This window comes from Micromys minutus, assembly GCF_963924665.1.
Source record: "Micromys minutus genome assembly, chromosome: 21".
Classification (NCBI taxonomy): Eukaryota; Metazoa; Chordata; class Mammalia; order Rodentia; family Muridae; genus Micromys; species Micromys minutus.
In genome coordinates this window covers 21951265-21965340 of record NC_137956.1, presented here as the reverse complement: position 1 = coordinate 21965340, position 14076 = coordinate 21951265, and positions in this window count along the sequence as shown.

The following is a 14076-nucleotide window of genomic DNA, read 5'->3' as shown; positions in this document are numbered from 1 at the left end:
TGTCACTAGTGAAGAGTGGTCAGTGCATTTTATAATGCTAACAGAAGAGGGGTGGATTCTCTCACCTGTTGGGGGCCTTTGTTCTTAGAGGTCTTCATGGCATCTATTGATATGTTATGTTTACTAATGGTCTTCAATTAGGTGACTGAAACTTAAGCCTTAGATTGGAGGATTTGTCATCGAAAATGATTGAGACGAATGCATACACACACACACACATGCATGCATGTAAACATATGAATATATATATGTCTGTTGTCAGAAGTTTAGTCTTTTGGTGCTCTGTTTTAGACTGGGCACTTCAAATGAGGTTCACTTCAAAAAGACTATTAGGTTTCGTCCTTTGGAGTTCCTGTTCCACTCCACCCCACTTGTAAACAATGACTCTGTACCAAGCTGTGATGTAATTCTTCCCCATACCACAGATTAAGCTATCAAAGTATCAGAGAGAGCACTTTTCAACTTCTTGCTCTGTGGCTTGCTGAACAGCTGAGTTATACTCTTCTAGGATAATAAAAATCTTTTCATATCCCAACATGACTCCTCCCTTTGACAGGTGGGATTATGGAGACCAGATGGCACTCCTGTAATGAAGCTGCTGATATAATGAAGCCAATCACACTCCATTCATTGTCACTGCCCTAAGGCTAATCTGTATCTAATGGGCCCTATGTGGGTCCATTAGACTATAAGCCTAATTTAAGAACAAGCGAATGAATGAATCTTGGAGAATTTTCTAATACCCTTTTCATTTCTGGGGAGGTAGTAAAAGAAATCCAATCTTGCTCTAAGTCCAACTCCATGTTGTCCCATATTGAAAGCATTGAGACCCAGCATTCAGATCATAAAGGTCAAAGTAAGGAAGGAGCTTTTCTCTGGAAACTGTACATCCTCAAGGAGGTAGTATCAAGTCTGGTGTTGATGAGCCATACCTTTGACATGTTTATGAGCTCATGGATGCTTTTTATGGATGTCTTAGAATCCATAAAAGATTATGCTTATAGTTAGATCTCTTTCTTTTTGACACCCACTTGATTTCCTTATATTCCAGACTCTCCCTACTTCCTATAACTCCTCAATAGTCATAATGAAGTGAGACAAAATTTAGTGGACAGGAAAGTATACTTTTCTCAGTATAATATGTTTCTCTCATCTCTTGTTGAAATGCAACACCCCAAAGGCAAAGGTGACTGACTGGCCTTCTGTACTGAATGTAATCTTCTATCAGTCTGTAATTTTTACAGAATGTACATGTTTCATACCCAAATCTAAAGTCACTGCATTACAAATTCACTCCAATTTGTTGGCTTACCTTCCTTCCTTCCTTCCTTCCTTCCTTCCTTCCTTCCTTCCTGCCTTCCCTCCCTACCTCCTTCCTTTCCTTTCTCCTTATTCTCCCTCCATCCCTGTCCCCTTTCTTCTTTCCCTTCTTCCTTTCTTTCTTCCTTCCTTCCTCACTCCGTCGCTCTCTTTCCCCTTTCTTTTGTATTTAAATAACTACCAGATAAATTTATCATTGAAGGGATTATTTTGCAGATGTCTCTCACCAATGACAAAATTCAGAATCATTTAGTCCTTTTTACTGATCTGAAAATGTTTTGAACACAGCCTTGCAGAAAAGCAATTGCCAATTAAAAGAACTTTTCTGATCTCTGATATCAGGCATTTTATTCCAGCACTTCCTTGTTTAAACTACTGACACAAAGAAGCCGTCACACATCATCTGGTGCCAGCTAATCACAAACTGTCTATTATTATTTTATGGCATGCATCCATGTGAATAATAACTGTAAGGCTAGCTTAGTAGATGTGATAAAAACAATCAGTGTTCTGAATAACTGTACTATTGCTGCCATTGTCCCAATTCCTTGTCAGACACAGGCAGTGCGCATTTTGTGAACAGTGACATCTTATTTCGTTTGTATTTTTGCACTAAGCCCCTCTGCTAATGGTCAAATGGTATGAGAATTTATAAATGTTGGAATTCAACATGATTCCTATTATTACTATAGCCAAACCTACGAGAATATTGTGGTCAATAGTGTGAATATCAAATCATTATATACTATATATTGTACTACAGAAATTTGTATTTTAAGGCAAAGATTTGAGTAACTGTTGGAATAACTGAAGAGTCCGAGATATTTATTAAGCAACAGTGAGAAATGCAGCAACCTTTCTTATTTATGCCTTATGAACAATAGAGTGTGAAATGTAAGGCAATGTTTTATGTGAAGCCTCTAAAGGGACGGGTTTCTCTGAAGGCAGGGATTGTGTCTTTCTATGTTTGTTCTGTACAGCTCTCAGCACACTCTTGGTGCTTGATAAATGTTATATAATACCAATAACTAAGCACATTTTTAGATCTTTTTTCAAATGGCTCGTGTAAAATTTGGTTAATGTTGGTTTGAAGCTATCATGTAAAAGCTGCCTCTCCAAATATAATCAAAATAAATGGAAATATGCAGTAACTTGCATTGAGACTTTATTTTATCCATAAACAATATGGTTCCAGTCTATGAACATGTTATAAACTGCCTGTCTTGATTCTTTTTTTCTCAAATTGAATGATTCTGAAGTAAAAATCAAAATATGTAAGGAACTTAGTCCCCCTCCTGCCTACTAAAAACCTTACTGAAAAACATTATCAGTCACTCAGTATGACATCAGTGAAGAATATCTCCACTAGCCGTTTCCTGTTGTTTCAGAATATGTCATCATTTATCTCTTCTTTCTGCTAATGAATGGATATCCAGGTACACCCTGCAAGAGTGCTGAAGTTAATTGGAATTGACCACGATCCTAGTCGGTATGTGGTGAGAGATGAGTGTTGATATTTCTGGAGAAAAAAAAGTGGTTTGTGGTTATGAGAAGTCTTGATATACCTTTTCTTTTGTAATGACTGTTGTGTCATGAAAGATGCTTAAATGCTAGGTTAGGACACAGTGCTGAAGACTTCTTACATACAGTTCTGCAAATATGCCCTTTTATTCGGTTTATATGTGGAGGCTCAATTGCTATGTTCTTTCTAATAGGGTGTAGCGTCTCTTTCATTCTAATGAGTATTTGGTGGCACATCATTATTTTTAAAATGTGCCCAAGTTGTAGAGATAGCTCAGTGGGTAAGACACTTGTTGCACAAGCTTGAATTTGAACTGTGCATAGTAGCAAGTATCAACAACCAGTCCCATTCTTCCTATAGTGAAATGGGAGATGGAGACAGGTGAATCCCTGGGAACGCACAGGCCAGCTAGCTTGATGTACAGCACAGTGCTAGATCCTGCCTCGTACAAGGTAGAAGTTTAGGACTGACATCTCTGTTGAGCTCTACATATGCACTGTGACATACATGTACTTGGACACACACATACATGTGAACATGATAAAGTAAAATACCATTACCCCGATGAATAATGGAATTTATTGTTTTGTTTATTAGTTTGCTATTTTGTTTATTATATGCTATTTTGTGAAGTGTTCCTCTAGATAGTTTTAATGATATGAAACTTTAAAATAGTTTTTTTGTGACAGCATACAAAGCAGGAAGTTTTACCATGATATGTTCATACTAGTGTGTCATCATAGTGTTCCAATCATTACTTTCTCATTGTCCTGTTTTGTCCCACTCTGGCTGATCTCCATATGGCCACAGCTGTTCCCCTTTCCTACTTTCATGTCACACGTATGCTAGTAGGTTCTACTTTTCCCCTTTCATAAGGTGACCTACTCCTCCCATGATCGCCTAACTTTATGACATACACACATATATATATGCATTATAATTTTAAATAAAGAATCTACATGTGAGATAAAATGCAATATTTATCTGAGTGGAGCTTCATTCACTTAACATAATGATCTCCAGTGCATCCATTTTCTGCAAAAACATTTTAAAAGAACTATATTGAATAAAAGTAAAGAAAATGTGTAACCCTTGTCTTTTTTCTAGATTTAAATAAGATATTCTCAGTATTTCTCCATTTTATAAAATGATGGCTGTAGGCTTGTGATATTATTGGGATAATACCTTTAGTATTATTGGGATACCTTTAGTATTATTGGGATAATACCTTTAGTATTGACATAATACCTTTAGTATTATGTCAGGGTATGTTTTTTCTATGCTTACTTTATTCAGGGCTTTTATTATGAAAGGATGTTAAATTTTGTCAAAAGCCTTTGGTACCTCTATTGAGATGATCATTTAACTTCTATTCTTAAGTCTACAGAAGTATTTCACTTATTGATTTGTACATATTGAACCAAATCGCATCTATGGGTGCACCTTGGTTATGGTGTATGATCTTGGTGCGTTCTGGTTTTACATTTTCTGTCTTTAGTTCCTTGAGAATTTCATATACTGTATTTTCATAAAATTTATGCCCTTCCCCAATTCCTTTCAGACCTATTCTCATCTCCCTACCTATCAAATCCAACTCCCAATTTTGTGTCTTTTTTTTTAAAAGCACATCAATTAAATGTGCTACCCATGTATTCTTGAATGTGTGGCTTTCCACTAAAATAAGGTTAATCTACCAAGGGCCACTCCCTTAAGGAAAATTGGATGTTCTCCCAGCAGCCACCAATTGCTAACAACACTTTATCTGGGGGTGGAACTTCATGACCAACTTCCCTCTCTGTGCTGGGATGTCCTCTGGCATAAACTTATTCAGGTCTGTGAATGCTTTTATAGTGGCTGTGAGTTCATATGCATGTCTTGAGAATAGTTTGCATTTACTCATCTACCATATCCACATCTGGCTTTTAAAATTTTTCTCTCGATCTTCTGCAATGATTCCCTGAGCTTTTAGAGGAGGAGGAGGAGGGAAGAGGAGGAAGAAGAGGAGGGAAGAGGAAGAGGAAGAAGAGGAGGGAAAAGAAGCAGGAAGAAGAGGAGGAGAAGGGACGAGGAGGAGGGGGGAGAAGGAGAAAGAGGAGAAGGGAAGAGGAAGAGGAGGAGAAGGAGAAGGGGGAGGAGGAGGAAGAGGAGGAGAAGGAAAGAGGAGGAGGAAGAAAAAGAGGAGAAGGGAAGAGGAGGAGGAGGAGGAGAAATGTATTCTTCTCAAAATGTCCTTATTCCTTCATCGGTTTTCAAAGGGCAGATCTTCTGAACATAGTAATCTTGGTTGGCAATTTTTTTTTTTTCAGGACTTAAAATATACTGTTCATGTTTTACTGACTGTTGGGGTTGCCAATGAGAGATTTGCTGTTGCTCTGATGTTTCTGACTTTGTAAGTTGGTGTTTTTTTTTCCCTTATGCCTTTTAATATGTTTTCTTTGTACTTTTTACATCTTGACAATTACATGTCTCAGAGTGGTTTGGCTCTGCTGATGTCTGTGGTAAAAATGCCTTTTGTGTGTAGATAGTTATTTCTGTGTCTGGACTTGGGAGAACTTGAAACAATTCTCTTTTTTTGTTCTTCTTTTTAATCTTCCTTCTCCTTTTTCTCCTGCTCCTTTTCATTTTTGTTTGTTTGTTTGTTTGTTTGTTTTCTGGAGACAGGGTCTTGTGTAGCAGATGCTGCCTTTTAAAATGCTATATAGTCTGATTCTCTGGCCTTCAACTCCAAAACAGTACAAACACACCAGATCTGGGGACCTAGTCCTGAATCTAGTCCTGGGCTTCAATCATACTAGGTAAGCTTCTAAGTAGCCGAGCTATATTCCCATTACTATATTTGGAAACCTTTATGCTATAATTAATTGAATATAGTCTCCATTTTTAATGTGTTTAGCTCAACTTCTTCCCATGGATACTTAGGCGTATTTTCTCCACTATATCCCAAAGATATTACAAGTTATGTTAATGTTCATTTTTTCTCTTATTGATGTTTTAATGTAATATTTCACCAAACATATTCATCATCTCTGAAATTCTTCCTTCTGCTTGGCTGAGTTTTGTTAGGGATGCTTCCTACTTTTAAAAATTGATTCATTCAGCTTTCATTTACAAAATTTCTGATCTTTAAAATCTGAATTTTCTTGCTAAATTTTCCCATCCATGCTGCTTTTTTTTTTTCATTCATGTCACCATTTTCTCCTTCGTATTACTGGCCTTTTCCTGTTTTGCTCACTCCCCCCTCTGTGGTATAGAGTGTTGGTACCAGCTTACAACCCCACCAACAGTGGAGTGTTCCTCTGTCTGACTTTTTCTTGTTCTACTTCACTATTTTTGTGGATAAACAGTTAAGGAATTGTGGCATTTTGAAGCCATGTTGCCTTGCTTTTCCTGCCTTCTTGTGTTTGTCATGTTACAGTATGTGAATCTCTTGGTTTATGCACCTCCTCTTTTGGGGAATGATCTTTTATTGAGCAGAATACCTTTGAAGTCTCAGTACTGCTCAGTGAGGAGACTATTTGTTGCTCTTGGTCTTCTGTTACTTCTCTTCAGATCATGAAACTGTATGGCTTAAACTGTTTGTGGCTGACTGTCAGAGCCATCCATCTTTCCTGTTCTTTTTACGTATCCTGTCTCACCCTCGGTAGATTCTTAAAGCTCTTCCTCTCTTTGCAATAGAGATATCATCATCATCATCATCATCATCATCATCATCATCATCATCATTATTTTCAGGTGCCATAATAGGACAACCTAATAACTAGCAGGTGATCTTCCTGAGATGATCAGCTTTGGATTATAATATAATCTGCAACATATTCACTATTACTGTGTAAAGCCATAAGAGAATTCATTTTAGGAAAGAGTCCTGCTTTTAATATGATCTTTTCCTGTTATTATTAAACATATATAACAATTACCAGGTATTAGTTCACCCACTTTGCGAAGATCTCTGCAGATTTATGAAGATGTACTATCTTGTAGTGATGGTATATAGACAAATAGATGACTTCTTAAGACTTAATGATGAATCTATAAGAGTTCCAAAAATTATTTCAGTGATAATTAAGCTCTTTTATAGTGGGACTGCTACTAGTTCTGATAGAACTGCAGTGAGAACTCTGCCAGTCTCCCAAGTGTCACCAGTTAATTGCTCTTAGATAGTAACCACGTTCTCCTACTCAGAGCACATTCCAAGAGGTCATAAAAGGGGAATTAACAATTTATTACAGGTGTTAGAACAGAAGATAAAATATTGACTGGGTTTATCTACAAAAAACTTCACTAATATCTTAGTTATGGTTTTCTACTTACAATGAACCTGTGGAGCTGAGACAGGTGATGGATGTTTAGCTGGAAAATTAATGGAAATGCATGTAAACATTCTCTGTTGCAAACTTCTATTTCAATTTATGATTTGATTTGTGTGTGAACTTTTGATGAACGTTTTAGCATGTGATCATGTATTCTGAAAGATGTTTCAGTGCTGAGGACAAAGAGAAGAGTCAGAACTGAGCAGAGAATTGAACTGTGAGAGGGAACTGGACTGAGGAGAAATTTTAGACAGAACACTTTTTAGACAGAACTGAACTCAAGAAGAACTTAAACGTATAGGCACAGTATTGGGAAAAGGCAGTAAGAGTAAGAACATTATTGTGACATCAGAGCAGGCACAGAGAGCAAGATTAGGAGAATGCAGAGGGGAATAACTTAGAAACTATAAGTAACATTAAAAAACTAAGAGAGCAATGTGCAGAATGCAGGAGGAAAGAGGAAAAAAGAAGCTGCAGAGATCAGAAGGAGCAGGCGGGCTTCTCTTTACCATGGGGCAGAACAAGTCTTTTCTTAATAACAAGGCAGACTTAGTCTTAGTAAAAGGAACAAAGAATTTTTTCTTACACACTTGGTTTTAAATCATTTAACCTTAAAAGGGTAAAAGCTTTTTCTTTCTCCATGCAATAAAGATTAGAGCTCAGTTTTGATACAGAGTGAGTGAGTTCTTTCTGCTTCATCTTTGGTCCATATACATATGTAAGTATGGATGTGTGTGTGTGTGTGTGTGTGTGTGTGTGTGTGTGTGTAAGTATACAATTGTGAGAATGCATGCAAGCTGGGTCCAACTCCTTTAAATGGAAATGTATAAATATTTATATGTGAATATGTATTATGAACTTATGTGAGTTTATACTTATGTACAAGTTTTTCCTTCTGTGAGTGTTATTCTCTTCTGGTTCAATAGAAGTTTATTGCTCCAATTTTCCTCCTAGCCTGACAAGCAAGAGGCATCTGGACCAAAGGAAAAGGCTCTAGTAATTAGTCCTTTACTTAATCTCCTGCTGGTGTAGGATGAGGAGCTAAGTGCCAGAGACTGCAGTTTCTGGCTTCAGAGGAACACAGAAGGCAGGTGAGCTACAGTAGCAAAGTAACGTAGACTTAGATTTTAAACTTTTTATTATTATTCAGCAACTCCGAATGTCTCATAAGACTAAGTCTTACCCTTTGCTGAAGCTCTTCCCCTTCTGCTGCCTCAAGAAGAACCAACAAGAAAGATCCCCCTGGGCGCTGCCCCCCGAGCAATGATGATGATGATGATGATGATGATGATGATGATGATGATGATGATGATGATGATAACAATGACTCCTCCACTAGCTCACATGAACACATTTTCTAGTTCTCTTTTAACCCAGAAGTTTCTCATTATGTTTTCTCCGTTCTTCCTTATTTGTTTGTTTGTTTGTTTGTTTAATTTTACACTCCAGGTTTTATTCCCCTTCAAGTCTACCTTCTCAATATTCCACATCCCATACCTCCTCCCCACCCCCATCCCTGTCTCCATGAGGACGTCGTCCCCCTCTCCCCTCCCCACCAGGCCTCTAAACTCTGGGATCTCCAGTTTATTAAGGGTTAGGTGCATCTTCTCTTACTGAACCCAGACCTGGCAGTCCTTTGATGTACATGTGTTAAAGGTCTCATATCAGCTGGTATATGCTCACTGCTTGGTGATCCAGTGTCTGAGAGATCTCAGCGGTCCAGGCTAAATGGAGTCTGCTGGTCCTCCTACAGAGTTGCCCTCCTCCCCAGTTTCCTCCAGCTCTTCCAGAATTCAACCATAGCGGTCAGCATCTTGTGTTGGTTGGTTGGGTACAGACATCTGCATCTGACTTTTTCAGCTGCTTGTTGGGACTTTCTTTTGGAGGGCAGTCATGATAGGTCCCTTTTTTTTTTTTTTTTTTTTTTGTGATCACACCATAGCTTCAGTAATAGTGTCAGTCCTTGGGATCTTCCCATGATTTAGATTTCATTTTGAGCCTGTCCTCTGTCTCTTCTCCATTTTCATTCCTGCAGTTCTTTCAGACAGGAACAATTATGGGTCAGAGTTTTGACTGTGGGATGGCAACCTCATCTCACACTTGATGCCCTGTCTTTCTACTGGAGGTGGACTCTATAAATTCCTTCTCCCCACTGTAGGGCATTTCATCTAGGGTTCCTCTCTTTGAGTCTTGAGAGTTTCTCACCTCCCAGGTCTCTGGTGCATTCTGAAGGGTCGTCACAAACTCCTACCTCCCGAGGTCGCCTGTTTCCGGTCTGTCTGCAGGCCCTCAGGTCTTCAGTTCTTTCCCCCAACCCAATACCACATCATGTTCCCCTCCTGTCCCCTTTTCCTCCCAGGTCATTCCTTCCCTCCCCCCTTATGGTTGCTTTCTTTGCCCTTCCAAGTGGGACTGAGGCATCCACACTTGGGTCCTTCAGCTTGTTGACCTTTTTGAGCCCTGTGGACTATATCTTGGGTATTTTGTACTTGATTTTTTTTATAATATCCACTACTTAGTGAGTACATACCATGCATGTCCTTTTGGGTCTGAGTTACCTCACTCAGGATGATATTTTCTAGTTCTATTTGCCTGCAAAACTCAGGATGTCCTCATTCTTAATAGCTGAGTAGTACTCCGTCATGTAAACAAACCACATTTTCTGTATCCATCCTTCTGTTTTAGGACATCCGAGTTGTTTCCAGCTTCTGGATATCACAAACAAGGCCACTAAGAACATACTGAAACACATGTCCCTGAGTCATGTTGGGACATCCTTTGGTTATATTCCCGAGAGTAGTGCTGGGCCTTCAGGTAGATCTATTTCCAATTTTCTGAGGAACCTCCAAATTAATTTCTAGAGTGTTTGTGCCAATTTTCAATCCCACCAGCAATGGAGGAGTGTTTCTCCTTTTCTATATCCTCACCAACATGTGTTGTCACCTGAGGTTTTGATCTGAGCCATTCTGATTGGTGTAAGGCAGAATCTCGGGGTTGTTTTGATTTGCAATTCTCTGACCACTAAGGGCTCTAAACACTTCTTTAGGTGCTTCTCAGACATTTGAAATTCCTCTGTTGTGAATTATTGGTTAAGTTCTATAACCCATTTTTGTTTGACTGTGTTATTTGCTTTTCTTTTCTTGCTGTTGTTGTTTTTTGTTTTGCTTTTGGTGGTTAGCTTCTTGAGTCCTTTATATATTTTGTATATCAGCCCTCTATTGGATGTGGGATTAGTAAAGATTTTTCCTAATCTGTACATTGTTGATTTGTCTTATTGAGTATGTCCTTTGCCTTACAGAAGATTTCCAGTTTCATGAGGTCCCATTTATCAATTGTTGATCTTAGAGCATGAGTCATTGGAGTTTTGCTTAGGAAATTTACCACTGTGCCAATGAGTGCATGACTTTTTTTTTAAAACTGTATATTCTATTGGGGTTGCTTATGTATACTATCATATTATCTGCAAATAATGATACCTTTATTTCTTTTTTGCCAATATGTATCTCCTTGATCTCTTTCTGTTGTCTTATTGTTCTAGCTAGCACTTTGAGTACTATATTGAATAGATATGGGGAAAGTGTCATGTCCGAAATTTTAGTAGAATTGCTTCAAGTATCTCTTCATTTAATTTGATATTGGCTGTTGATTTGCAGTAAATTTCTTTTATTATGTTTAGGAATGAGCCTTGAATTTCTGATCTCTCGAATACTTTTAACATAAAGAGGTGTTGTATTTTGTCAAATGCTTTTTCTGCATCTTAGGAGATGTTCATGTGATTTTTCTCCTTTGAGAGTGTTTATATAGTGGGTTATGTTAATGAATTTTTGTACATTGAACCAACCTTGCAACCCTGGAATGAAGCCTACTTGATAGTGGTGAATAATGGCTTTGATGTGTTCTTGGATTCGGTTTGCAAGAATTTTATTGAGTATTTTTGCATTAATATTCAAAAATGAGATTGGTCTGAAGTTCTCTTTTTTGGTTGGGTCCTTGTGTGATTTATATATCAGAGTAATTATTGCTTCATAGAATGAATTAGGCAGTGTTCTTCCTGTTTCTATTTTATGAAATAGTTTGAGAAATATTGGTATCAGGTCTTCCTTGAAAGTCTGGTAGAGTTTTGCACTAAATCCATCTGGCCCTGGGCTTTTATTGTTGTTAGGAAGTTTTTTTAATGGCTTCTTCTATTTCCTTATAGGAAATGGGCCTGTTTAGATAGCTCACCTGCTCTTGATTTAACTTTGATATGTGGTATCTATCTAGAAAACCAACCATTTCATCCAGATTTTCCATTTTATTGAGTATAGGTTTTTGTACTAGGGCCTGATTCTTTTTTTTTTTTTTTTTTTTTTACTTTCTTTTCTTTCTGTTGTCATATCTCCCTTATCATTTCTGATTTTGTTAATTTGGATACTGTCCCTGTGCCCTCTGGTTAGTCTGGCTAAGGCTTTATCTATTTGGTTGATTTTCTCAAAGAACCAGCTCCTGGTTTTGTTGATTCTTTGTATAGTTTTCTCTTTTTCTACTTGGTTGATTTCAACCCTTGTTTTGATTATTTCCTCCTGTCTACTCCTCTTTGGCAAGTTTGCTTCTTTTTGTTCTAAATGTCTCAGGTATGCTGGTAAGTTGCTAGTGTAAGATCTCTCTAGTTTCTTTACTGGGGCACTTAGCACCATTTTCATTGTGTCTCCTAAGCTGGGGTATGATGTGTCAATATTTTCATTAAATTCCAGTAAGTCTTTAAATTCTTTCTTTATTTCTTCCCTGACCAAGTTATCATTGAATAGAGAGTAGTGAGGTTTCCGTGTGTATGTGGGCTTTCTGTTTTGCTGTTCTTGAAGACCAACTTTCGGCCATGGTGGCCTGATAGAATGCATGGGATCATTTCAATCTTCTTGTTTTAGATGAGGTTTGTTTTGTGATTAATTATATAGTTTTGTAGAAGATACTATGAAGTGCTGAGGAGAAGGTGCATTCTTTTGTTTTAAGGTAAGATGTTCTGTAGATATTTGTTAAGTCCATTTGGTTCATAACCTCTATTAGTTTCACTGTGTCTCTGTTTAGTTTTTCTTTCAATGACCTATCCATTGGTAAGAGTAGGGTGTTGAAGTCTCCCATAATTATTGTGCGGGGATCAATGTGTGTTTTAAACCTAGTAAAGTTTCTTTTATAAATGTGGGAGCCCTTGCATTTGGAACATAGATGTTCAGAATTGAGACTTTCTCTCGGTGGATTTTTCCTTTGATAAACATAAAGTATCCTTTCTCACCACACTTGATAACTTCTGGTTGAAAGTATATTTTATTGGATATTAGGATGGCAATTCCAGCTTTTTCTTGGCACTATTTGCTTGGAAGACATTTTTCTACTCTTTTACTCTGAGATAGTATCTGTCTTTGTTATTAATGTGTGTTTCTTGTATGCATCAAAAATGCTGGATCTTATTTCCTTATCCAGTCTGTTAGCTTATATCTTTTGATAGGTGAATTGAGTCCATTAATATTGAGAAATATTAAAAACAGATAACTGTTGGTTCCTTTTATATTTGTTTTTGTAAGTGACTTTATGTCCTTGGGTTCTCTCCTTTTGGCTTTGTTGTGAGATGCTTAATAATGTGTTTTGTTTTGTTTTTGTTTTTGTTTTGTATAGGTACCTTCTTGATGTTGGGTTTTACTTCTAGGATCCTCTATAGAACTGGATTGGTAGATAGATACTGTTTGAATTTGGTTTTGTCCTGGAATATTTTGGTTTCTCCATCTATGTTGATTGAGAGTTTTGCTGGTTATAGTAGCCAAGGCTAGCATTTGTGTTCTCTTAGAGTCTGCATGACCTCTGACCAGGCTCTTTTGGCTTTCACAGTCTCTGTTGAGAAGTCTGATGTAATTCTGATAGGTCTATCTTTGTATGCTACTTGACCCCTTTCCCTTGCAGCTTTTAATATTCTTTCTTTGTTCTGTGGGTTTAGTGTTTTGATAATTATGTAACAAGAGAATTTTAGATTTGGTCCCATTTATATGATGTTCTATAAGCTTGTTGTCCTTTTATACAACATCTTTTTCTTAAGGTTGGGGAAGGTTTCTTCTATGATTTTGTTGGAGATATTTTCAGGTCTTTTGAGCTGGTAATCTTTGTTCTCCTCTGTTCCAATTATTCTTAGATTTGGTCTTTACCTTGAATCCTGAATGTCCTGAATATTTAGGCTAGTTTTTTATGTTTTGAATTTTCTTTGACAGTTGTGTTAATCTCTTCTACAATATCTTCTACACCTGAGATCCTCTCTTCTATCTCTTGTATTCTGTTGGTGATACTTACATCTGTAATTCCTGACCTCTTTTCTAGGCTTTCCATTTCCAGGTTTGCCTCCATTTATGTTTTCTTTATTGTTTTTACTTCCATTTTTTTTTTTTAGGTCTCAGACTACTTTATGCAATTCCTTCACCTGTTTGATTGTGTTTTCCTGTATTTCTTTAAGGGATCTATTTGTTTCCTCTTTAAGGACTCCTACCAGTCTACCTGTGCTTTTCTGTATTTCTTTCAGTGAGTTGTTTATATACTCCTTAAAGGACTCTATTATCTTTTGGTCAGGATAGGATTTTAGGTCAGCTTCCTGATTCTCGGGTGTGTTGGTGTCTTCAGGGCTTGCTGTGGTGGGAGAACTGGGTTGTGATGATGCCCATGGATATTGGCTTCTGTTGCTAATGGTCTTGTGCTTGCCTTTTCCATCTGGTCATCCCTGGTGTTTGCTAATCTGGGTGACTCTGTCTAGGGTCTTCGTCTTTTGTCCCTGGGTTGCTTCAGGTCTCCAGGTATGTCTGCGGCCCTGGCTGTAGCAGATCTCCTGTGGGGCCCTCCAACAGGAGGGTCTTCAGAGGGGCAGAGAAGCTGCTGATCTGTTGCCCTGGCTGCAGTAGATCTCCTGGGAGG